General features: G+C 37.1%; 1 protein-coding gene across 2 annotated transcripts in view; it reads right to left on the bottom strand.

Annotated features, from left to right (window-relative positions):
* The window catches only part of LOC127422981 (RNA binding protein fox-1 homolog 3-like), a 624,242-nt gene extending 609,353 nt beyond the window's left edge, over window positions 1-14,889 (bottom strand). For both annotated transcript variants that reach the window (XM_051666939.1, XM_051666938.1), the window contains exon 1: window positions 14,534-14,889. The gene's annotated coding sequence lies outside the window, so the exon portion shown is untranslated. The remainder of the gene's footprint in view (window positions 1-14,533) is intronic.
* Window positions 14,890-27,121: the final 12,232 nt, after the last annotated feature.

Below are 27,121 nucleotides of genomic sequence, written 5' to 3'. Positions count from 1 at the left end.
GGAGGTCTATGGAGAAACTATGTCAACTATGTCAATTTATTTAATTTTCTTATGGATGTTGCTTTAAAATTCTCGATTTTTGCCTTATTAATTGTATTTTTAATAAGTGCTTTAGGAGTTTAATATAAAGCTACACTAAAATGCGAAGCTTTAAAATAAAAACACACACAACATGTTTTACTTGTGTAATCTAAATGGGGACATACCATAGAGTTCTATAAAGTTAGTTTTATATATAACGCTAACCCTACCCCTGAAAAAAAAAAAAAAAAACATTTAGCGTTTTGATAATTTAAAATAAAAGACATTACTTGGTTTATTTATAAATACATTTTCCAATTGAGGATGTCCCAAAAGTCCCCAAAGGACAGTTTTGTTAGACTTTGCTAACTTCCTGGGACAAATTTCTCCCTAAACTATTGCTAAGTAAACACACACACATATACACAGATCAATCCTGCAAATACACAAAGGCATACTGTAAGTGAATGTGTGCACTGGGCTGTTTTTAATTCTCTGTTGTGTTTTATCTGTATCAAGTCAATGTGTTAGGGACAGTCGTGTGGAGTATGGGATCTGCCTGCAGATGCACTGGTCGCTGACTGCTCCTCATGCTGGGGTGGGTCAAACCGTGCACACACTACCAACATGGCAATCTGTCCTCTCCTGTGCTGAGCTTACAACTTGACTTACAACTCACAGGTGTTAAAGGTGTTTATGGGGTGACTGGCCAAATTGAGGGCACCAGTATGTCTCTATAGGCTTTGTTAAAATTATATGACAAATTATGGCTCCGTTCCAAATCCTATCGTGAGCTACCTACCTGTATGTAAGCAGCATTTTAAGGCTCCAGAAACAGGCAATGCAAAGTAGTTACCAGGCAATTGTCGTGGGCTTTGAGATTGGGCAAGTATCAAAGATTTTTAATACACATTATTAAACGCTGTGCCCAAAACGCGTTATACGGTTGAGTGTAATGTCGCGGAAATGTTATAGGCGTAAATTGTTGCCTTAGAACCCACCAGTCAATGGAAACAATTATGTCACTGAGGCGAACTTCAGTGGGCGTGACTTTCAAAGAACATAAAGTGTTGAATGAAAGGGCGGCAAACAATGCTTTGAATCAGAGAAAGCATAACATAAAGTGCTTCTAACTGAGGGTGGCTCCAAAGCGAATAAATGAATAACTGTCTGTGCTGCTCGACTGAGATGAAAGATGACGAATTTGAACGAAAACAGAAGTTTATATTAACAATTATATTTAAATATTTCATAGTGTCATTTTTATTTGAACCCTTCTATTAGGTAAGCACTGTTTACCTTGCTTATATGGACGGCACATCCCTGGTAGATACCTACCTTCGGCCTACTTCTAAGACAGCATTGCAAAATTGCTTAATATTTTTTATAAATATAGTTCAATCAATTCCAAAATGTTCAATAAAAATAGTTATATTAACTTATAACTTATGAGGTTCCATTGCAGATAGGATGCTGCCTTATGAGGCATCAGCCGATTTAGCAGTTTTGGGGAGTAACTAACTAAAATTAACGACGCTACTAAATAAAGTTTTTCAGTAACTCTGCTGTTTTCTCAATACTGGACTCCAACCACTGAAAAAGAAAGAAATAAACAAATGATATTGAAAACACCCCTTTAATTACAAAATGTAATATGAATATAAATATTATTATATATGTATTTATTAATATAAATATTAATAAATTATATTAACAAATTAAATTAAAACAATGTAGCCTTCAAGTGTTTCTTAAGTTAGCATTGCTTCAAGCTTTTAAAGTAATTATTTAAGAGCCATCAATAAAATAGAGAACAGAATAAACAGCGCTTTAGGCTTTCCAGTTACAGAAGCAATTCTTCTTCTTCTTCTTTCGGCTGCTCCCGTTAGGGGTCGCCACAGCGGACCATCCGTGATCCGCATATTTGACTTGACACAGGTTTTTTTTTTTTTTTTACGCCAGATGCCCTTCCTGACGCAACCCCCAGTGGCCGAGGGACTCTCACTCATACCTGCGGGGCAATTTAGAGTCTCCAATTCACTTAATCTGCATATTTTTGAACTCTTCATTGATGAGTGTCTCATCGTTTTTGTCCCGTCTGTTTACACTCATGTAATACATTAGCCGTATGTTTACATTAACATCGTGCCAAGAGGGGCACTTTGACCAAGAAGCGTGTTTGACTGTTCACGCGTGCAGCTTCATTTAGCGCTCTACAGAGCGTGCGCGGACATACGCATGTGAGTGTTTCAAAGCAGCTGGCTGTAGTTAAACAGCACATGGGTACTTGGTACTGCCAGTACTTTTAACATCGCTGGCCATTAAATAATTGAACTGAGCAGAGGTTCCGCGGTACCCCTAGTTGTGGCGGCAACCAGTTTGGAAACCACTGATGTAGGCAGTAGACAGCAAGACAGCTCACTAGGTTAAGAAACAGAGCCTCACTGCTGTACTGCTTGGGTCATTTTACCATGTGCTACCAGCATTTGCAACAAGTCACATGGTTACCTATCATTACTGAGGAGAAAATGCTATATTTCTTTTCCCTGCTGCCCATGCCAGCCAGGTCTTTTACTAACTAGCCTTATACCAGTTCACCTATTTTCTTCTCTCTAACCTCGGGACAGTTTTTTTTTCAGTCTCCCTATCTTTCCACCACAGCCCTCTGAAATACCCACCAAGGCCGCACAGCAGATCATGCCAACGCGAAATCCGTAGCCCCAGTCCTTATTACAGCGGCTTCCGCAGCACTCTAATCACTGCCACCAGACCCGGCACACAGAGAGAGAGAGAGAGCAAGAGAGAGAGCGAGAGTGCTCGTTAATGGCCAGGGTCTGTGTGTCCGTGACGGCTGCTGTGTTAACTAGCTTTTCCGCCTGTTTTGGTGGATTCAGGCGAAACAGGAGTGTCTCTCTGGAGGCCAGAGCAGCCGTATCCCTCCCTTGACACACAATGATAACCAGTGCTCTCACAGGACTGGTAGGGCCCTGGACACACATGCACACACACACACACACACACACACACACATACACACGAAATCCAACATCAAACGGACTGTGAATAAAGCTAGTCTTTCCCCCAGCCAGTTTGCTTTTTTATTTCTCCCCTCTGTGAAGGGGAAGAAATTGTTGGCTAAGCTGCCTTTTGTCTGTCTGTTTCAGAGGCACAGTCCGAACACTGGTCCCTCAATTCTCAGCTGAGGTACATCATTTAGGACAGTGGGAAAGTTATGACCTCTATCTAGGTGCTGTGATGATGTTTTCTTGCCTTATGATATCATATACAGTAGGCCTACTACGCACGCTTTTCACTGTATAACCTACATTGTGTGGTAGATGGAGGGTTTTTGACAGTAAAGACTCACGGATAGTATTTGTATTATCCAGTACAGGACCACACAATCTCTGTGAGTCTGACTATCAAAGCCACTCCTTGGAGGGCATGAATTCAACTGCAATGGTATTGGCAGTCACATATGAAAATGCAGCCTAACTGAATACTGGGGATTACACGAGAGCTGTCATCAACACACGTCGCCAAAGGTTGTTGCTGCTGTTAAATGCATTTTTAAAGCCTTCCTCTGAGCTTGGCTCCCTTTTAACTTTCCAAATTTTATGGGAAAACAATGACTGACAATGATAAAAGACAATTTCGGTGACAACATCATTGGCCAGCTTAAAATTTTAAACACAAATGTGCAATGCAGTTACGGCTACAGTCTTGCTATGCTGAACAATGTCTAGTTTCTTGATTAAATCTTGAGTCTTAATAAAACATTTTTTTTTAAAAACATCTCCATTCAAGCTAAATTTCATCTACAGTTGATTATTTTTTTGCCAATTAGTGTAATATGTAAGAAATAACGTACAGTCAGGTGATTATTGCAAAATATACAGACAACGTGATCACAGTGACCCCATCGTATTATCCTGATAGGGTTTATTTTTATGTAGTTTGTGTATTCAGTAGTTTTAATACATCTACGAATCAAGATTCACAACACTGTGTGTATGCCACAGAACAAAAGCGCACTCTGATGTAAACAAAACCAATGTGGATGAGGAGGAATAATGCAGCCGACCCTTTATCCGCCTTCTAAAAGTGTCACGTCAGAAAAGTGGAAATATTTTGGGTTCCATAAAAATGCAGAGGGATTGCTGGTCAGAGATGGTTTCCCTTTGTGTAAAACATGTGACAACGAAACACAGGAACACCTCCAACATGTTTGCCTATCTGCGGGACAATCATCCCTTGCAATTCAGCGAGATAATGTAAGTTGTGACAGTTCTGAACTGTTTTTGAAAACTGAGAGACAACACTCTAAGAGACAACTAGCTAAATGACAACTAAGAAGCCCCAAAAAACTGAACTGTTGTTGCCATTTGCAGATAATGTGTAGCTTGCTTTCAAGTGGCCGAAGAGTAGTTCGGCAAAAACTCCGCTAGCTACACAGTAACGTTTGCATCTTCAGGGCTCCAGACTGCGACTAAAATACCCAAAATAATTGATTGCGACAATAATTTAAAATCTAGTCGCCATTGGCGACAGTGTGGATGTGTGCGTTCATATGTGGTTTCGTCAGATATCATCTTGTGAGTTACTGAATACATCTTTAGAGCGCGCACCAGTGTGTCTCGAGCCGCTTTTCACCCGTTCTGTTCCTGACAAGCTCGCTGCACTGCACGCAACAACAAACCCAGCGTGAGAGGGTCGTGACCAAATTACTTTTTTGAACCGGGTCTTTTTCATGAATCACCCAAAAAAGAACTGAGGGTGTGAACTCAGGAGCTCAGGTTAGCAGTTTGAATCAGAGTCACTTTCTCAGCGAATCATCCATCAGTGTTTTCCCAACTGGGAGGGCAGACATTTTGAGTAGTTTGGGCTTAGTAAAGAAAGAGCTGGATCTCATATATATATATATATATATATATATATATATATATATATATATATATATATATATATATATATATATATATATTGTGTGTGTGTGTGTGTGTGAGATCCAGCTTTTGACACTTTTGACAATAGAGGGACTCATACACAACTATTACACAAGGTGTAAAAATTCATTGATGCTCAAGAAGGCAACACACTAATATATGCATATTATACTTTATGTACATATCTGCTTATATAGACTCTGAAGGGCAGTACTAAACAAAAAATGTTTTATCTCTTATATTTGTATAAATTATGAAGGGGGTGTGAACATTGATGAGACAAAAGGGGAATGCAGACTTAACTTCTGAACTATATATACTGTTTATTAAACCTCCAATTAATGGGTTATCAGCTGTCTTCCTTTTCTTTTGCTTTCTATCTTGTTTCTGAACAACAATCTAAATCAAGCAATTATATGATTTGGTGACTAAAAACAGCAATTTGGCTCCTTAATATTTCAGTTAAGGAGCCAATGGCTCCTAAGTCATTTTTTTAGTCTGGAGCCTTGATCTTGTAATAACAACTAAAATACAGTTGTAATCAGCAAATACTAAGTCCTGCAATTAATAATGTCAATGTGGCACAATGATGATTTCAATATATTAAGTTGAATTTGGAAAGCAAAGCAATCATACGTTGCCATAGAGTGTGAGTGAACTTGCGGTTATTAAATTTGTAGCTAGTGCCTAGTTACGTATATTAGCAACGTGGCTTGCTATCCAGAAAAAAACAAAACAAAACAAAACAAAGAAAACATGCGTTTTTAAATGTTCGGGGTTCTTATTAAACTTATTTATTATCTGTTAGTTTAGTTAGTTTGGTATTGAAAAAAGTAATTAAACATGTTTTCAAGAGAACAACAAAGTTTGTTTATCTTTAAACCTGGTTTTGTAATGTAATTCAATACCATGACAAATGCTCCAGCAATTATCGTGATGTGAAAATTTGATACTGTCACATGCCTAGTGGTCATTATACAAAAATATTTGACCACAATGAAGCGAATGAGCAAGCAGAATGAAGAATTCCAGTGTAATAAAAAATATTAAATAAACAGATTTCCTATAATGTCCACCATTTGACTTGCACTGAAATATGTTTGCAAATATTTGTAACAGGTGGTCAATGGTGCAAATGCTGTGAGTGACAGCAGTTCCGGTGGCTTTCTAAATGGACAGATGATCAAACAGAAGGCTTTTGATGCAGTTCCATCCAAAAATATGAGCAGCATGACAAGCTATGACAAGAAGATGAGTCATTGTTTCCAGACCCACAAATCACTCTGAACTTCAAATATATAAATCTTGTGTCCTATCTAAATATGTTTCTTTTTTTGTTGTTGTTTTTTTTTTAAATAAACAAAACAGCAATGCTCAACAGACAGATCATATGATATAGGTGTGTCTGCAGTAGCCCATGAGGTCTGTCATTGAGTGCATTTACATAGACACTAGAAAGCAGCAGATTGCGAGAATGCGGCTTATTGAGAGAAAGCTGCGTTCCTGTTTACATGTACTATATAAGCGGCATTCTCTTAACTTGCGTATACATGTGGCTTGGTGAGCAAGCAGCGTTCTCAATAGCAACGTAATATCCCCATGACATAAATAGCAACTGAGAAAGACTTTGCTATTTTACTTTCTGTTGCTTCACTTTATTTACAGATATTACAGTTGTTGCTGTGTTTGTTTCCTTAACTTTCTGTTGCGACCTGCAGCGGAATTGCGCAGCAATAGTGGGGTTTTCTATCTCACATAAAACACTGGTATTCCCCCAATGTACAAGCACATATACACAGAGGAAAGGGACAGTCGAAATACACTGGTGTTTATAAATGAGTATAGTTTATTGTGAATGTGCTTTCCCTACTGTACTCCCAGAAATGTTTAAGTCTTTCTGCTTTGTTTACTTCTAGTTCGGCTCCATCCGATGTTTGTGTTTTGGCCTTTGTGATCCCGCCCACTGCCCATTTCCAATAGTTTTTCGACACCCCGGGTTGCCAGATTTGAAACAAGTTAGCGGGCAAACACAGCGCGCTGCAGCCATGGAAGCCAGCAATACATCTACGAAACTAACATTGACAGAGTTATAAAAAATCCACGTGAGTTGGTTTATAATTTGCAAACAGTAAAAATATTGCAAACGTATCCATTAGCTGATCAACTTACAGTGTAAGGCTCGTCGCATGTCATTGTCAGTTTGCTTGTTCCTGTTGCGTGTCCTCAACCTGGCAACCTGCGTGAGCTTCGAATCTGGGGAGGAGAGGACGGGGGACACAACTCTCTCCAATATTTTGAATTTGGACTGCAGTACCCTTTTTAAACGCTTGATGTCAATGTTACATATTACTCCTTTAAGTGCATGTAAATGGGGTCAATTAAACCTTTGGTTTGTGGTTGCAACAAAATTGCAAATCAATGCTGATATTCTGATGATCAATTTGAAGTTGAAGAGTGTTATTTTTTTAATTGTTTAAATCCTCCTATCTCAACTTAATATGCAGAGACAACTGTAAGTAAGCCAAATGTTGATTTTCCTTGCCTGTTTGGGGCAGGACTGGGGTGGAATCTGTTTATCCAACTGATGGAAGATGGGGGAAGTGTTCAGGAAACTTATTTGAAAACAGTGATTATTTTTGCTGTTAAGTTTTGTGCAACTATTGGTGCAAAAATTACACTGTGTACCTTTAAAAAATGCATTTTCATATTCTGTACTGGGTAATCAAGAGCTGATTGAGTTTATAAAATAAACTGCAGTTTAATTTATTACCTAACAAAAATACAATAGAGTCGCTACTGCATGTAAATTGATGCGCTGCAGTCTTCAAAACAGAAATCAGTTTAATCAAAGAACAGCACTGCCGTGAATAAGTCACAAATGAATGTAATCATGGATTTCAAAATATTGTTATACAAACAGGGACAAAAAGTATAACAAATGTTAGTACACTGTCTTCATGTGCTTTACCTTAACAAAATGAGACAGTGTGAGTAAGCTGGTGTGTGGTTGGGGGTGGGGGGGTTCTGAGTGTGACAGATTTATCTCCCCTCGCTCAGGCTGGATGAGAGGGGCTCATAAATAAACAGGGAGAAGCGAGAGAAAGCTCTCCATTGAAAATAAACAAGTAGGTCCTTTAGTCCTGCATCAGTCAGTCGCTGGGCTACTGTGACAGCAAGGGGTCCAAGGTGAGGTTAGGCTGGTTCCCTTTAACCCTGGATTCGCATTGCTCAGCTGCATTCAGCTAACACATAATTAGGTTCAGATTATGAACGAATATTTCTACAACTCCAATTTGTCACTATGTGAATTCAATGGGGATAGATAATCCGTATGTGCATTTTCACACTACCTGGATGATTTATGTACTACTACGGGGAACAGACAGGCTATTTGTCCTCCAACGTATCTCATTTAGGCTATAGAGTTATATAGGGTTGATAAACTTGATAATATACCATAATGTAAAGAAGAATAAATGTACATGTTTATGGTTGTTTTTCATGCTTTTTGTATTGATAGGGCAGTGAAAGAGGACAGGAAAGTAGGGGGGAGGGGTGTGGAATTGGGACAGTCTGGACTTCACCGCGGACATACCATTCACCGCGGCCTGATTTTTTTGCGATACCGTTTTTTGTTTTTTTTTAAACCTAAAAAAAAAAAAAACTCAGAGGTTACGTGATGGTACATGCTTCTGGAGAAGCCAAGACTTTTTTTATTTTATTTTATTTAATTCAATATTTTGTTATGAACTTCTATTTATATTGTATTTTACATTCTTACAATCAATTATTTATAGTCAATACGTTTTTAATTGTACCATCGTTACTGATGTGATTACATCATTCACAATGCTTAATGGCATGAGTAGCTCTCTCCCACATAAAAGACATTAAATACAAAGTATTTTACCTTTGGCTTTTCTTTCTGATACTCCATACTATTCGAATACTTCATGTTTTGAATCAAATGATGTAACATTTTGATTCATCTAGGAGCTGGTCGTTTTAGTTTATTGTTTAGAACATTTATTAAAGAATTGTATTAAATGTCTATGGAAAAAAACTAAATGGAAATATATTTCTTGAATCAAGGCAGATAGAAAAGTGTCCGGTTGCTGTTGCTTCATATTGCCATGGTTTTTCTATCAGTAGTTTGCTCACAATTCAGGATTTTTCCACGGACCCCCTGGCTATCTGAGACTCTGGTTATTTGCGGATCCCGACTTGAGGAACAATGTCTAGAACACACTGTGACACGGCTCAGACGTACATATATTTTTCACTTTCATCACATTTAGCTGTCAACAGTTATTAACAACATTAATATTTGTTGCCAAACCATTCTAAAAAAAGAAAGAAAAGCAAACTCCCCTAAAAACAAAAAAGAACAGAACATATTTATTGAAACAGTTAAAAACTCAAAAATAGTGACCAGATTTTTTTTTTAATCATATTTCAAGTAATTAATTTGTTGAGTTTGAGTATGAGCTGTCTAACAACTAAAATATTCTTTGTGTGAATGAACTGGTCTGTAGCCAAATGCAAACACTACTTCTACTGAAGGACTGCCAGTCCAGTTTCCCATTGATTCAATGGAATCTATTTGGCACTATTTCTGACATGTCTTTGTTAGTATAGCACTATTCATCCTAGCTCTGTAGATGATCCTACACAACAGTACTTAATCATTTATAGGATTATACCACTGCTATAATAGCTATACTATAAGTACATGACAGCCCTGTCCAACAATATGCTTCCCTGCAGGACTATAAGTATGGTATAGAACAAGGCACAAGTCTTTGAAATCGAATGATCTCCCAAGTATTTGAGTACAGAATGTAGAAAAAAAGTTTCCCCCTCTAAATATAATTGATTATTATTGGTCATGCATGTATATGGTGGACTGAACAAGGTGATACAAAGCCTAGGTTATGTCTTTATTGCAGCCCTCTGATATGTGAAAACTTTCGATCTTATGGCAAAGAACCATAATATCTGCGATATAAACCTAGACATTGGTTGAAAAAAATAAAATAAAACAAATTTACCTGAAAGTCATCACTACCATTTAGGATACAAATGAAAACTTCGAAATACTGTAACTCATTCTGACAGGTGCCATCAACACAAATTCATAAAACTTTCACCAAAAAATTAAGAATTTAATGCTGTGATAAAGAATTAGGAAACATACTCGCGCCAATTTTGCGTAATCAAGTAACTTGCTAAAAAGCTAATTTCATTTTATAGCAGCACTCTTTGGTAACATATGGATGAACGAAATGTGCACTCACAAGCTGTGAACCTTTCTGACCATGTGGTTCACACATTTCATGCCATTTTTCATGTGATGAGTCTCAGCAGGACTTTGTCATCATATGGAGAAACGGCACAGTAGACAAGCCTCTAATGGTGAAATCACACAAACACATGCACACAGGAAAGTGAGGAGAAAAAAAAAAAAAAACAGAGTGCTCAATTAGCTGCCAGGAGATGTTTGTTTCTATTAGAGTGTGATAATAGTAGTAAAACAGTACTTTAATAGTACTTAAGTGCCATTTATGTATGAGTACAGTGGAATTCTCAGACCTCTCGTATGCAAGACAGTACACAAATTGTAGTATAAGTACAAGCAGCATAGAATGATTCTGAGTTTGAAGTGTAATAAATACACAGAAATACAACAAAAAGACAACAAAAGAATAGATAATAAACAATAAATAATCTTGTAAAAACTATATTAAAAATACAGTAGACCTCTGTGTACAGTAGGTTCTTAACTGGTGGGTATTCTGACAGGGTCATGGACAGCAAGGAAAAAACAATGCAAAATAATCAAATGCAACTAGCAGTATAATCTTGCATATTTAGAATAGTAAAATAAATAGGCTAATCAACTTTTAAAAGAGAGGAAAAAAGGCTTCCTATATCTTTAGTTATGTCAAAGGCTGTGGGTCCAATCGAAATCTACAGTGCAAAATCCAACTTGATAATATGGCTAATTCTATTACAATAGTGTTCAGTTGGTAAATGGCAATTCTGCTGTTGTTTGTGCATATACAAAAAATGCTAATTTTCCTATAGTCATGTTCTGTTCTACCTATATCATGTCAATAATATTGCATATCAAAGGGCATATGCAAGTTTGTGGTAGTATTAATTAATTTCAATGTTTGATAAACTACATTCACTGAGTACTTTATTAGGAACACTATGGTCCTAATAAAGTGCATGACGTGGTCTTCTGCTGCTGTAGACCATCCGCCTCAAGGTTCGACATGTTGTGCATTCTGAGATGCTATTCTGCTCAATACAATCGCTATTCTGCTTAAAACTCAGAGTGGTTTTCTGAGTTACCATAGCCTTTCTGTCAGCTCAAACCAGTCAGGCCATTCTCCATTGACCTCTCTCATCAATAAGGAGTTTAAGTCCACAGAACTGCTACTAACTGGATGTTTTCTGTTTTTGGCACAATTCTGAGTAAACTCTAGGGACTGTTGTGCATGAAAATCCCAGGAGATCAGCAGTTACAGAAATACTAAAACCAGCCCGTCTGGAACCAACAATCATGCCATGTTCAAAACCACTGATATCACATTTTTCCCAATTCTGATGGTTGATGTGAACATTAACTGAAGCTCCTGACCTGTATCTGCATGATTTTATGCATTGCACTGCTGCCACACAATTGGCTGATTAGACAATTGCATGAATAAGAAGGTGTACATAAGAAGTTGTTCCTAATAAAGTGCTCAGTGAGTGTATTTTGGTAGTGTTGGGTGGCCACTTGAGGTCCAAAGTAAAATATGGGTCCTGAAGCAATATCAGTTCAAAACCACTAGTATAGACATTGAAAACATGTATTATATACAGTACATTCAGAAATTATTAAGATCTCTTCATTTTTTGCCTTCAAAATGTTTAAAAAAAACCAAAAGATATTTCACATCAATCTACACTCCATACCCCATAATGACAAAGCAAAAACCATATTTTTGATAACATTGCAAATTTATTAAAAATAAAAAACTGAAATATCAAATTAACATAAGTATTCAAACCCTTTGCTATGACACTTAAAATCTAGCTCAGGTGCATCCCATTTGTGAGTCAGATGTTTCTACACTTTGATTGGAGTCCACCTGTGGCAAATACAAACCTGTCTATATAAGGTCTCACGGCTGAAAATGCATATCAGAGCAAAAACCAAGCCATGAGGTCAAAGGAACCGAAGAAAAAAATAAAATAAATAAATAAATAAATAAAAATAATTCACCAGCATTGAAGGTTCCCAAGAGCACAGTGGCCTCCATAATTTTTACATGGAAGAAGTTTGGAACAACCAGGACCCTTCCTAGAGCTGGCCGCCTGGCCAAACTGAGCAATCGGGGAAGAAGGGCCTTGGTAAGAGAGGTGAATAAGAACCTGATGGTCACTCTGGTTGAGCTCTAGAGATAATGTGTGGAGATGGGAGAAACTTGCAGAAGGATAACCATCACTTCAACACTCCACCGATCTGAATTGAGGCCAAACAGTTCAATCTTCTTTTCATCAGACCAGAGAAACTTGTTTCTCACAGTCTGAGCATACTTTAGGTGCTATTTTGCAAATTCTAAGCTGGCTTTCATGTGTCTTACACTGAGGAGAGTCTACCGTCTGGCCACTCTGCCATAAAGCCCAGATCCTGATGGTTTTTGCTTTGTCATTATGGGTTATTGAGTATAGATTGATGTGAAAAAATATTTAAAGCATTTTAGCATAAGGCTGCAGCATAACAAATGTGAAAAACATGAAGGGGTCTGAATACTTTCTGAATGCACTGTAGGTAGCTATTGAATGTATGTTAAATATAACTAATATACAATATAATAACTAAGGAGCAAAGATCAGGTGTGTAACAGAGAAAGGCATGGCGACAAGTTGTTACCAATGCTACTGAATGAGCAGTCAAGTAAAAGCTGTTCTTGAGTTGGCTAGTCTTTGCTTTGATGCCATATAAGAATTTGTTATACATTTCCTGATATACTTTCCAACTATCTATGAAAAAGTATTCTAGAAGAATTTTAAACAGCATTACATAAAAATTATGAATATATGATACCTGTTCCTTCACAAATTTCACACACGTTCCACTAACACATTTTTGATGTTTAGTTTAAGCTTTCCAAAAAATATAATTATTATGTGTCTACTCCAAACCATTGTTGAAATATAATCGCTTAAATGTTGGCTGACATAATAATTTCAATACCTTTCTTTTCACTGTAGTGCATAAAACTCCAAATGTGTCTCTGGGACAAAATTACTCAAAATGATGGAGCAGGTCACATATATGTTCTATTATGCTACCATCATTGTCACAAATATAAATTTATTTCACAGACCTCATAAATACTCCTATACATTTTAAATAGATTACACTTTCTAACAACTTCTAAAATATTTGTTTTAGGTATGACTTCGTTTCCTGACTGTTCACAGGCTACGGGTAACACAGTGTTCTTGCTTTAGTTGTCAGCTATGCTACACTGCTTGAGCAAACCATCACAAGCAAGTCGAATGTGACACGCTGTTCTGTCTCACCGTCTGTATCTCTTTCTCTCTCTCACTCTCTGTCCGGTCATCCGAAGAGGCAGCAAACCTCTCACTTTCTTACTCGTCCAACACACAAACAAAACACCACTCTATGACACAGCACTCAGTAAATGGTGATGCATGTAAATATATCTTTCTACATACTGTATGCAAATGTTAAAACAATAAATTTCCAATTATATGAACAGAATCTCACTCAAAATTGTGGGTTAGACAATACAACCATACACAGCAGATTTCATTTTCATCTATTTATATATTTCCGTTAAATCCAAAAAAAAAAAAAAAAAAAAGGTTGCATAAAGAATCCTTTATGTAAAGAATAAATAAAGGAGTCTGAAGTATCCAAACTGCACAATAGCACCACTTCACACACTGTCCCTCTGAACTAAAATGTGATAAAGAAATATGGATGGCACTCTATGAAATTATGTCTTGGCTTTTTAATTTTCGACTGTTTTTTTACCCCACTCTGCCTTAAATTCCATATAAATGCAAGAATGTGAAATTTAGCAGTGACAGCGTGACAGGTAAGTGCCCTGTTTCTGGGACAAAATGAAGAGCAAGGTGTACTTTTGAATTACACATGTGAGAAAATACGACTCTGAATCTCCATACGCAGTTTTGCATGTGCTGAGTGCCACTTAAATGTATTAAACCACTGTGACAATAAATACTCATTACAATGCCAGAGGATATTTGTTCCATCAGAATGAAAAAATCATTCAGTGTCAGTCTAAACGACCAATTTCTCCTCTTGATCCTAAGCAGCAAGAACAGTTTTATCGAACGTTAAAAAGCAGATAGCTTCCTTTGAAAATGCTATAACATAAAATGGTTCATAAAACATTCAAATACCATATTTATTTTTATTTTTTTATTATTATTTAATTCAATCACTCTGTTTCCATGTATGTGTGAGTGTATCAGTGTGTCTGGAAGTGAAAGTAAGAGACTTGTGTACTCACAGTTTGAGCTGTCAGGTCACTCAGGTCTGGTGCTGTATCACAGGCTCATCCCTTCAATGTTTATCCCACCATAGGACAGAGAGAAAGAAAGAGAGAGCGAGAGAGAGAGAGAGAGAGAGAGAGAGAGAGAGAGAGAGAGAGAGAGAGAGAGGGTATTTCCTTTTCTCCACCTCTATACACACAAGTACAACTGAAAAAAAGAGTGTGAGAGAGAGAGAGAAAGTAGGATGGTTTTCGAAGCGATCAGCTTTCCGGTCCTGGTAGAAAGCGAGTGTTAGATTCAGTAGTGCTGCTTCTTTGGTGTTCTGTGTGTGTGTTCACACATAGCCAATAGCCAGTGCGGTCAACCACACGCGTATGCGGTGCGTTTATGTGTTTATGTTCAAACATGCAGGGTGTGTGTGTAGTGGGTGTGTTGGGGGTTGGGGGGGGGGCTTTGGCTTTCACTTACTGGCTGCGCCTTACACCGTAAGAATACATGAGAGATAGAGGGAGATAGAACAGGAGAGAACACAGAGAAGAGGGTGGGAGGGGCGGACCGAGAGAAAGGAGGGAGGAGGAGGAGGAGAGAGAGAACGCGGAGGTGGAGAGGATGCACTGACAGTTTCAAGCGAGCCCTTCTCGGAAGGCTCCGACCGCTAACGCAGGCTGACAGGTACTGAACGAAAGAGACGAAAGGCAGCTATAACCCTCTATTCGTTTGCATCATCGCTTCCCCAATCCACACTAAATTTGTATCATCTCATTGACACAACACATATGGGCACACATGAATATTCAACAGTGATTTTTTTTTTTTTTTTTTTTTTTTTTACTGTACCAGTACATGCATCCAGGAATACAAGCAGGCATATGTTTATAATTTGTGATTTATGACCGGCATGCATATATGTAGTATTTATTTACATACTGTATAATTATGCAATTTATATGCATTATAGTTTATATAAAATTATTCGCAAAACATTTCATAACAAATTAAAGCTTTAAACTACTGTCAACAAATGGAAGTAACTCTCTCTCTCTCTCTCTCTAGCATACACGCACACACTGCGTGGGCACGTTTGACTAAATATCGTCTTATGCTATTTTATTTTTATTATTTAATAATTTATTCATTATTTTATTTTAATTATTTGTTTCAATTGCAGATCTGCTTCTCAGTCAAAACCCAGCAGCATCAAATCGCATCATACCTAACAATAATTCAGTGAAGACTTGGAAACAACTGAGAAATGTACTTTTTACCTCAATATTTTCCCTTGCATCAGGGTTAATCATGCATGTGCACTTAGTAATTATACATAGTAACCAAAAAACTCTTCAGCATGTCCAGGAAGGTCACATCCACAATGTTTAATCAGGCAAAGAAATGTGTAATTCAGTTTCCTTCAGTATCAAAGCACATGCTTATGTTCAGCTATAAAGAGTGAAATATTTGGTGTAATTCCAAAAAAAAATTATTGTAATAAACCCTTGTATTGGAAACCTTTGGTTTCATGAAAAAATAAATAAATAAATAACATTTTCATTCTGGAATAATTGAATCGGACTTTGTTTCCATTTTCAGTTATGTTCTGCAAAAACATCAGTTCATTTTCGGTTTGTTTCTTGAACCGTTTTTAGCCCCAGTTAGTTAGTACAGAACCCAAATTTGGCCCATTAAGTATTGCTGTATGATGGAAACGTCTTTCACTGAAGGTGTAAATTAAGGATATAAAGTGTGTAAACTCCATGGCAGCCCAGTGGAACCCTTAGCGCTTAATGCTGTCAGGGTTGACTACACTTCACTGATTTCAATTAAAAGCTAAATTATCCATCTGAACTCTGATCCTAGCACTGTGATATAATTTGTGCCTTGCTATCAAAGAAAGTGTCCCATCAATTACACATAATACTTCACCTTATCATGAAAGCTATAGCGAATTCTTCATCATCAAAATCAATGCACCTGCTATTGGCATGGAGATAATTGTCATGGTTATGGTCATTATACAGTACTATCATCATACCATCAGAGTATGTTGTATGCCAATATACATAATAACTAGCCATCGTCATGACTATTCATGTTGCCATTACACTGAGTAAACCTAAAATGTTCATATGTTTTCTTCATTAGGCCTACATATTTTCCATTGGATTTAAAGGAAAGAAAGAGAGAATGATAATACTGATGTAACAAACTATAAAGTAGATGGAATATGTGTACTGCAGCAAAATGAAAAATCGGACACAGCCATACATACAGTACATGTAATGAAATGGTTTGACAAACAAGCTGACAATCATTATTTTAACATTGAAGGTTGTGAATCTCCATTCCAGCCCAATGTCACAATGCACGTAATCCGCTTTGAAACGTTTTGAATCTAATACATATATAAAGCTATAATCGATGCTCCAAAATGTAAAATGCTTCCAGTTAACATTTTAACATCTCTTAAACACAGATTTAAAGATGGGACAGAGATGAAAGACGGGGGAACTGAAGCCTAAGGGTGTGTTTACACTTGTAGTTCAGTTCTCTTGGTCCTCTTTGTCCAGACCAAAAAAGAAAATGATACATTTAGTCCTGGTTCACTTAGCGTGCACACTTGCATTTTTAACACCGAACCTAAAGATACAAAAAAAAAGGCATCAGGAAAAATTTACAACCTGATTGGACAGCTTTTATGACGTATATTTTGGAACTTGCCGAATATCCAAAACAATGCTGGCTGCTGGGTTAAATGCGCTCGTTGGATTTATATATGTATATATGGTGGTATGTTTACCAGCTGAGAACAAACGAAGACCTAAAAAAATGTGTAAAGGAGTCAAAACAGTGCCAGGAATTCCTCCGTTGCACACACAAATGAAGATATGCTGCAAGGATGGCTGACGGCGGTTCCGACGTCTGTACCGAACTATAATGGGCAACATAGCTCCTATGATGAGAAGAACCAGGTATGCTTGAGGTCAGTATTAGGCAAATTACTTCCTGTTTTTGGTCCGTTTAGACGTCTTTGGTCCATGTTGTGTTCACATATCAATCGAACCACACCAGAGTTCGTTTGGAAGCGGACCGAGACCCACTATTCAAACAATTTGTTTGGTGCATACCAAGGTTCGGATGGCAGCGTTCACACTTGTTCAAATGAACCACACTATCAGAGCAATCGCACCAGAGTTCGTTTTAATCGAACCAAACCTGCCAAGTGTGAACACACCCTAAATCTAAATAATGATCTAGAATGTGCTTCTCTCTCTCTCTCTAAGGACAGCAAGTGAAACCCCACAGGACTCCTCCAACAACCTGATTAAACATGATTCATCTTTTTTGACGTCAAAGAGAGACACCACTTACTCTACCCTAAATCAAATAAACTCAATCGTTTTGTTTGGACAAATTTCCTTAAAGGTGAAATGTGTCATTTTTTATGTTACAATACTTTGTCCTATGCAAGCTTAATATGCAGAGAACTGTAAGCCATTCATTAGCTGATTTTCCTAAAAAGTGTCAACACTGCTTTTAAAACAGTGCTCTGATTGTTTGAGCATCCTGACCAGCCCAACATGGCAACAATGTCTCAACCAGTGGTTTAAGTCTGGGGCAGGACTATTTGCTTGCTCGTCTAATAGCAGATGGGGACAGTTTTCATGAAACCCGTTTGAAAGCAATCATTATATTCCCAATTCCGTTTGATGATGCTAGTGGCACAGACATTACATATTCCCCCTTTAACTTCTTTAAAAATGAAGCACATCAACTTTCTAGGCACTTATAAACACAAGTACAATAAAGACCCAGTCATTTCATTCATCCACTGGGTGGATTACTAACAGTTAGCAATCATATCCTGTAAACACTGTGGGCCTGCAATGAAACCCCAAGCAAGGGTCTGCCCACAGTTCAACTAAACTGGGATTTACCCACTCACAGCTGCCCTTCCCTCAGCCCCATCACCAGCACTCAGCACCTCCATTAACAGGTTCACGCAGGTGCCCTCAGTTTCCAGCGCACGGTTACACAAAGAATAACAATAGCTGACATTATAGAGAGAATAATGGCATTAATAGCAGACTGCAGCCTCTCTCTTTGCTAATTGGCTTGTCTGCTAGCTGCCTCCACTCCAAGGGTCATGGGATTTTGTGGGTGGCATCTGTGAATAGCTAATCAGCTCCCCAGGTGCTCGATACACTTCAAAAAATATTTATTTTGAATTCGTAATAATAATAATAATGGGGGAGGACTGTCGAGGTGGGGGTGGGAGGATGGTGTTTGTGTGTGTGTGGGGGGCGGGGGTTGCTGTAGGATGACGACGTATTGCTAAGATAACTGCCAGAGACAACCGAGGCAAAAAATAAATAATAAAGCACCAATTGTTATTCCTGCGCAGCCAACAGAAGCTGTTTGAATTGCAGACTCGCCTTTATCTAGTAACACTGGAAGAAAAAAGATGCAATAGAGATGTCTTTGACACTTCTGGAGAATGACTAACAAGATTTGAGGTGTTTGTTTGGGGTTGGAGGGGGTGAAAGGGGGTATGCTAACATGGCTGCTGGGAAGGTAAGGCTGGTTTGAGCACTTTTACCCCAACATTGGGTTGAGGTATGCAGAAGCTGAGCTACGTAGCGATGGAATCGTGATTTGTAATCGTGAGTTTCCTGGTAATGGCAGATGTTGTTTGGCATGCTAGCTGTCAATACAGGTGAAGGCAGCCGACAAATGAACAGGTGACTGGGCTGATGTTCTGAAGAGAAATGAGAAAGAAAAGCAAGCAAAGGATCTTAGCCGGTGGATCTCAACTGGCGGATCAATCTGTTCTGATAGGGTTGTAAACAGATGGGAAAAACAATGCTACATCTAAATAATAAAATGCAACGAACCATAAAATCATGCATAGTTAGTGTAGCAAAATAAAAAATCTACAGACTCATCAACTTTTAAAATGGAGGAGAATATGCATGCCAAATCTTTTGTTGTACATGGCAAAAGCTGTGTGTCCAAACTCTACTGTATGTTGGTGCAAATTTATCTGTCACTTGGTAGAAGCCACTTAACATGGCGAAGCGAAGATAAACATGGTTTATAGTGATGGGAAGTCCGATTCTTTTCCGCAAACTAATTCTTTCAGATGGTTCATTTCAATAAACAGGTCCAGTTCTTTTACATCATCGCATAGTGACACCACTGAACATAATGATAATACCTCGGCATCGTGGAATACACGCTCAAACACATTCAATAAAGCGATATGTAAGTGCATATTGCTGATTATTACATTTTAATCAATTACTGTAAGTTATAATAAAAAGGGTGTTTATTGTCATCAGTGTTTCATTCAGTGATATTACATCTTGGAGAACTTCCCTGCATTAAAATTGTACCTAAAGCACCCAATACAGACACAGATGTACAAACGCAGATGTTCAACGTGTCTAAATCATATAAACTGAATAAACTAGTCTTAATCAACTCACCCTTTTTACAGAAACCATAATCCAGCTCTTAACAACATCAGTTATAATCTGCATGCACAATACTCAATAGAAATTAATTTACATCTCTCGACTGAAAAGTTTCGCTCCCTCATTCAAGTCCTTGGTTCATGAATGCTCATTAGCAGCTCACTCATCAGTTCTCAGTATTTCGAACCAAAAGAGACCATCCTCAGTTCAGTGTAGTGTTAACTCGAGAACTGCTATGATCAACTAAGTGTACTGTGACTCAAGAGCTGCTGTCCCCGGATCAGTGTACTGTTGACTTCAGAACTGTTGCGACCAGATCATCATCATACATTGATAAAATGGGAATACAATCGAGTCATAAACATATTTCCAGTATGTTTTATTTGCTATACTTTCTGCTGTTCAGTAAAATACATCAGAAACATACATTCCCCCACCCCCCCCACACACACACTTAATCACTCGGTACACGCATGATCAGTATATCAGCAGCTCATCGGTGCTCAGTATGTCGGACACCTCCGAAAGTGCCGATTCTCAGTTCAGTATACTGTTCAGTCAAGAACTGCTGCGAGCGACTCATTGTAATGGTGAACGGAGAGTTCAGTCAGATTTGTGAACTAGTTGGAGCAGTTCATTGCAAAGCAGAGTTAGGAAAAGCAAATATATAGCAAGTTTTGGGATCATATTACTCTCGGTTATCTGCTCATTTCGAGTCCGAGTGTCAGGCACGTCCGAAAGACAGGTTAAGATAGAGTAAGTTGTGGATCAGTCTTGACTCGAGACACGAACTGTTTCAAACGATTCAGTCTGATTTGGTGAACTGGTTCAACACGTTCACTGAAAAGAACCAGTTCAAAATAACTATTTGTTCACAAACTGGACATAACTAATGGTTTACCATTTTAAAACCAAATTTGCAGATTTTCCTATTCAGCCTGACACCTTAATATTTTTGCATATTGTTGGCCCTATGCAGCTTATCAAAATATTAATAACTACAGTTTTGACCAACACAAAATATGTATCATTTTAAAGCTTAGAATCTGTATTTTACAATGCATGTATGCATTATGACCACATTTTGTCAAATTTGATATGAAATTTGCAGACAAATCAGAAGTGTTCCATTTTGATAATTTATAAATAATTTTGCACTGTACATAGTATTGTAATCGGGTATTGTAATAAACCATCAAACTGATCAAATAGCCATGTGTCATATGTCGTTGGAATGCTCTCAAATTGAGCTTATTAACTGTTTTTCACTTATAACTTCACGAAAAATAAACGGAAAATAAAATATCACATACAGGGGATTCCTATTAAAAGGGGCCCACACACAACATAATCAGATGCATAGATCATTAGATAATCCACACGAAGCACAATGTGTGCACAACAAATAATGTGCTATCTGGCTAAAAATAGTTTAGCTTTCCTGGATCAGATGATTTCATCAAAAATTATTTGTACATCGTCCAGCGCCATGAAACGCAAATCTAATGGTATTAGGATTCTACTGCTGCAACCAGAGGTGGAAGTCATCCAAATATGGGCAGAGAGGATCGTTCACTCCAATTACATATGGCCACTAGGAGATGGTGCCAAGTACATGACACAGACTCAATGATGGCTTATATGACACAGAATTGAACTGAATTAGATCTCGTTATTCATGCCTGCATGTTTTGGAGGGACAGCAAACCATAAGTCATTGTTATATCTGCATGTGTAATTAGTTCTTATGTACAATTATTATGTTTTATTTGTTTGGAGAGGCTTTTGGACACTTGGATAAATATATATATATATATTTTTGTAATGCTATAACTTTTAATTGCTTTGTTGTATCAACACAAAATTTTACTCAGTTACAGGTGATATGATTGGGAAAAAATATAAGCAGTTTTTGTAGCCAATTTATTTACACCCTGAGATATATAATGTCAAATCAGAAAAAAAAAAAAAAGCGTTTTTGGGTGATTTTTCAGCAGTTTCTTACGCTGAGAGTCTCATCAAATTTTTTGAAATGTTTTCTTTCAAATGAAACCAAACAATTTACCCTCTTTGGTTTTTTTGTAAAGATATAAGCCTTTAATTTTGGGCATGCCATTGAAACAGGAAATCTTTAAAAACACCATCAGAGCCATACATGTTTGATTTTTACTTTTTTATATATTTGTTGGCAAATACAATTTTGGTACTGTGTTGATTCACCACTTGATGTCCAGCATTAAATCTGAGTCCTGAAGCTGCAAATATAGCTGAATATGCTAAAAAAAAAAAAAATCAGCTTGCAAACAACTCACATTGCCGTTATCATGAGGTTAGACTATTTTTTAGACTCCTAGGGCTGCTGTCTCTCTCTGTTCCATCCTTTCTTTGACGTGTGTGTGTGTGTGTATGTATGTGTGTGTGACTCACAACCAGTCACCTCCTCAAACTGATTGCTCCATGGCTCTATGCTTCCCTGAACACCACCACATTATACTGCTGCAATGCTCTCACAATCACTGCAATTAAACCCAGGCGAATCACACCATGCCACTGCAGCTCAGAGCTCCAGCACATAGACAGCTCAGTGGTCAAAAACTTTATATGTCTGAGAGGGATTAGAACATCATACAAAACCTTATCATCACATGAAAATCGCATGATGTGTTACGGTTAGCGATAAAGGCCTACTGAAGTTGATGCTTCTCAGTTCCAGGTTCTATTTCCATGAGAAAATGTTACAGCTGAGAGGTTGCTCTTTCATAGCTCATGAGATGTCATGGAGTTCTCACTTATTTTTGATTTAAGTACCAAGTTTGTTTCAGATGTTTCTTCTAAAATTCCTAAGGAGGCATAAAAATGGATGCAAATGAGACAATTGTTGGCATACTGTACAGTGAGTGTACAGAGCTGGATAGTGTAGATAATTTGCTATTGGAAGAGTCTTGAGAAATGTCTTCAAGTCCATACTGAAATATCTGAATTTTGATTCTATACTTTGGTATCTTGGAAAATCTGAGCACAGCTTGCTTATGGTGGTGGAGGAGATTCCCCCTATAATATGTAAAGCGCTTTGAGTGCCTAGAAAAGCGCTATATAAAGGTAAGGAATTATTATTATTATATTAGTGAGACCTCTTCTGAAACTGTAGAGAAAAACACATGTAAGATTACTAGGGTCTTTTTCTCAGGACAAACATCTAAAAAACAAGATTCTTCAGAAAATGTCTCCATTTGCTCTTCATTTAATTCCACTGCCCTCTAGGAGTAAATGATATATTAAAGATCTCACTTGTGATTTTTCTTGCCTATATGTTGCCACAAGAATCTGAGCTAAGAAAACATCAAAAACATGTTCCAAGGAACTAATCTCACAAGATTTTCAACACACCCAGATTTCTGAAAGTTTTTACTTACATGAATTCTGCAATATAGTATAAAACAGTGCTAAAATATCCTTTAAAGTTAGGAAAGAAGAAAAGCATTTAGAGGCAGAGGGTGTTTGGAGAAAGAGTTTAAAAGGTGCATGTGTTTGTTACATAATTCTTGCTCCACATAAGCACTGCTGTTTCCACAAGATACGTCTCAGTTACAGCAATTACACAATGTACCACGAAAGACTCAAAGTGACCCCATAGAGATGTGAGCAATAACTAATTTCTAAATGCCCTTTGCACAATGTGCAGTTTCCTTGTTCTGCTTAATAACCTTTAAGTGGCTCTACACTCTAAATTTTTGTTTGCGTGTGGGAATATGTATGGCTGTGTGTGTTGTCCTGAAACCCAGAGACAGTGTGTAGCAAGAGGTCCTCTTGCCCTGATGCTGAGAGAGATGCCACAGCGTGGAGGCCCTGATAATATCAGGATAACAAGAGCTAATTAAATTAAGTGTGATCACTGGAGAGTGAATTATTTATTGAGAGAGCCTGAAATGCTATTTAACTCAGAGCAGCTCAGATTTACTTCTTGTTTAGTTGGAGTCCAGCCCCTCTTGGAGCTTTCTAACAAAGGTGCTTCATTGTCCTCTGATTGCAAAAAAACAAAAACAAAAATCAAATATTAATAAAGCATGGAATATCTGCTTTCTGTCTGTTAATAATCTTCTGGAGAGCGGGGGGGGGGGGGGGTCGAGCACAGTTTACAGCAGGAAAAATGTAGTAATATCATGACTCCCATTTGTCACTTCATTACATAGTAATAAATGCAGATAATTTGAGATAAACAAGATGTAATTCAATTAAATTAAATTACTATATACACTATGTATTTTTATATAACATTTTATGTGAAGTGTGTAATTTCAGTATGTCTAGCGAAATCAAGTGTAATTGCACAAATAATGATTGTTTCAAACAGGTTGCCCAAATACCAAATTAGTTGAGCCAAAGTTGATGTGTCAGGTTGGTAGGGTTGCTGAAGAAAAATAAAAAATAAGTAGGATAAGTTATTTAACATAGAAAAAAAGTCAAATTAAAATTCAAAAGTGAAAATACTGTCATAATTTACTCATCCTCAAGTCGTTCCAAACCCATATGACTCACTTTCTTCTATGGAACACAAAAAAAGGTGTAGGCAGAAAGTTAGGGACTGACACCATTCACTTGGATGGAAAAAAGATGTAATGAAAGTGAATAGTGACTCAGGCTAACATTCTGCCTAATAATTCTGTTTGTGTTCCATGGAAGAAAGCAAGTCATACAGGTTTGGAATGACACAAGTGTGAGTAAATGATGACAGAATTTTCATTTTTGGGTGAGCGATCCCTTTAAAGCATCACTTCCACACTACAGGGATACTTCTGCACCATTATTTACTTTCAATATTTTTGTCAGGCAATATGGGGACATTTCACCTCACATTGGAATAGCATGTAATGTTCTCACCCCAAAGATTAAGATCATCAATCTGTCAAGGACAATGAAAGCCTTTATTACTCCCTTAATTGTATTCAAAGGATAATTTCATCGATGACCTGTGCAGTTTATTGATGAAGCAGGGTAATCTAAATCCCTATAAGCACATTGCAGGTGCATTGATGAATAAGTTGGCCTTGGTGGGGTGGGGGGTTACTCCCCTCTCCCTGCATTATCACCAGGGTTGGGAGGGTTACTTTTTAAATGTATTCCACTACAGATTACAGAATACATGCTGTAAAATGTAATTTGTAACGTATTCCGTTAGATTACTCAAGGCCAGTAACGTATTCTAAATACTTTGTATTACTTCTTCAGCACTGATAGATTTTTTCACTTGTTTTGACTATAAAAACTCTGCCAGTACAGTAAGACAAAATACACATGTTAAAAATACATTCTCTGAAAAACCTAAATATCTTATGCAGTGTTGTTTCTAAAACAAGATAAACCAAACTGATCTTGTTTTAAGGATTTTTAGATATTTTTACAGGAAAACATTACAAAAATTATCATCAAGAATAAGATTTTTGCCCTAATATCAAAGGTCTTACTAGAAAAAATAAATTATGATCCAATGTGAATTTTCTTCACAAAAAAAATATGATCGTGCCTGGTAACGTGCATGTAAAATGGCTAGAAATAGCATTTTAGCTTAGCGTAAAGCTGACAATTTACACAAGGTTTATTTCTATTTCTTGTGCTCCAAACTTACTTTAAACGTACTTCTCTGTCTGCTCATATGAACGTAACACTTCATAAGAAAGCACTTTGGATCGCATCATTTATATGTATAAATGTTTTCCATCTGAAAGGACTAAATATTAAATTAAACCAATGACAATAAAATGCAAAGTAATCTCTTCAGTAATCAAAATACTTTTTGAATGTTACTGTATTCTAAATACCAATGATTTAAATTGTAACTGTAGTGGAATACAGTTACTTATATTTTGTATTTTAAATACGTATTCCCGTTACTTGTATTTCGTTACTCCCCAACACTGATTATCACAGTAAGCAACTCAAATGAATACAAAGTAAAAAGAACATCAGCTGGGATAAGGGCCCTTCTGTCCACATTAATTAAATCTCTTTTACACAAAGGGTCATTAAGATTCGGAAAGGAGCAGCGGAGAGCTTATTTTAGTTGGTGTGGGATGAAGATATTTCAGTGATAAGTGAAACTGTCAATATGTTGTTCTTATTTACAGTATACTGTCAAACAGACCAGGTCAAAACTGATATTTTCAATCAATGGGATTGTGAGAAATATCAGTGGGCTACTATATTATAGTCTTCTGCCATTGTTGTATGCCTGACCGCTACATTGTGCAGTTAAATGATTTAATAATCACAGTCATTTGATTGTGATGGTGTCATAGTTATAGTGACTGTAGAAATGTCTTAGCTTATACGAATCAACAAAGCTCACAGTTCTTTTATTGCATTCCTGAGACATTTCATTTTTCATTAACAACCAACCATCAGCCTGCAATTTAATATGTTTATAAGTGCTGTCTTACTGAAGTACTCTTTGGCAGATGAATGTAGCCTAGACAGGGTTTTGGGGGTGGAAAATTCTAGTTTAATTTGACATGGATGGATGTTTTATTTTTATTTTTGAAATGTACTTTGTGTTCTCTCCATACAGATGGTAAACAGTGTATTTTACATTTGGAAAGTATGCATGAATTATTTTCAAAGATCACATAAATAAATTATAGATATGGATTAGTTGTAATTAAAGCTTTTAAAAAGTCTGTTGTAATTCATTTTATTTTATATATAATTTCTGTACAGTCTCAGAAGAAAAACTAAACAAGTCGCACCAAACTGTGTGATGAACCAAAAACTCTTAACGAAAAAAAATAACCATATTCTGAGATGACAAAGTCCTCATGAAAATGAATTATAAAATTTTGTCAAGATCAACGTGTAAACCATATCTGAAACAATTAGCAATGTTGTAAAACACAGTGTATTCAGTGGCACTGTATGTTAGTGACTTTATCCAGAATTACGTACCTCTAAAAAGACTTAATGTCTCCCCAACATGTACGTATACACTCACTGAGCACTTTATTAGGAACACTGTAGTAATACTGGATAGGGCATCCCTTTGCTCTAAAAACAGCCTAAATTCTTTGTGGCATGGATTCCACAAGAAGATGTTGGAAACATTCCTTTGAGATTCTGATCCATGTTGACATGAAATTTCAGCAG

This window comes from Myxocyprinus asiaticus, chromosome 32 (assembly GCF_019703515.2).
Source record: "Myxocyprinus asiaticus isolate MX2 ecotype Aquarium Trade chromosome 32, UBuf_Myxa_2, whole genome shotgun sequence".
Lineage (NCBI taxonomy): Eukaryota > Metazoa > Chordata > Actinopteri > Cypriniformes > Catostomidae > Myxocyprinus > Myxocyprinus asiaticus.
The sequence above is the reverse complement of the archived record's forward strand: the minus strand, read 5'-3'. Positions and strand labels throughout refer to the sequence as shown.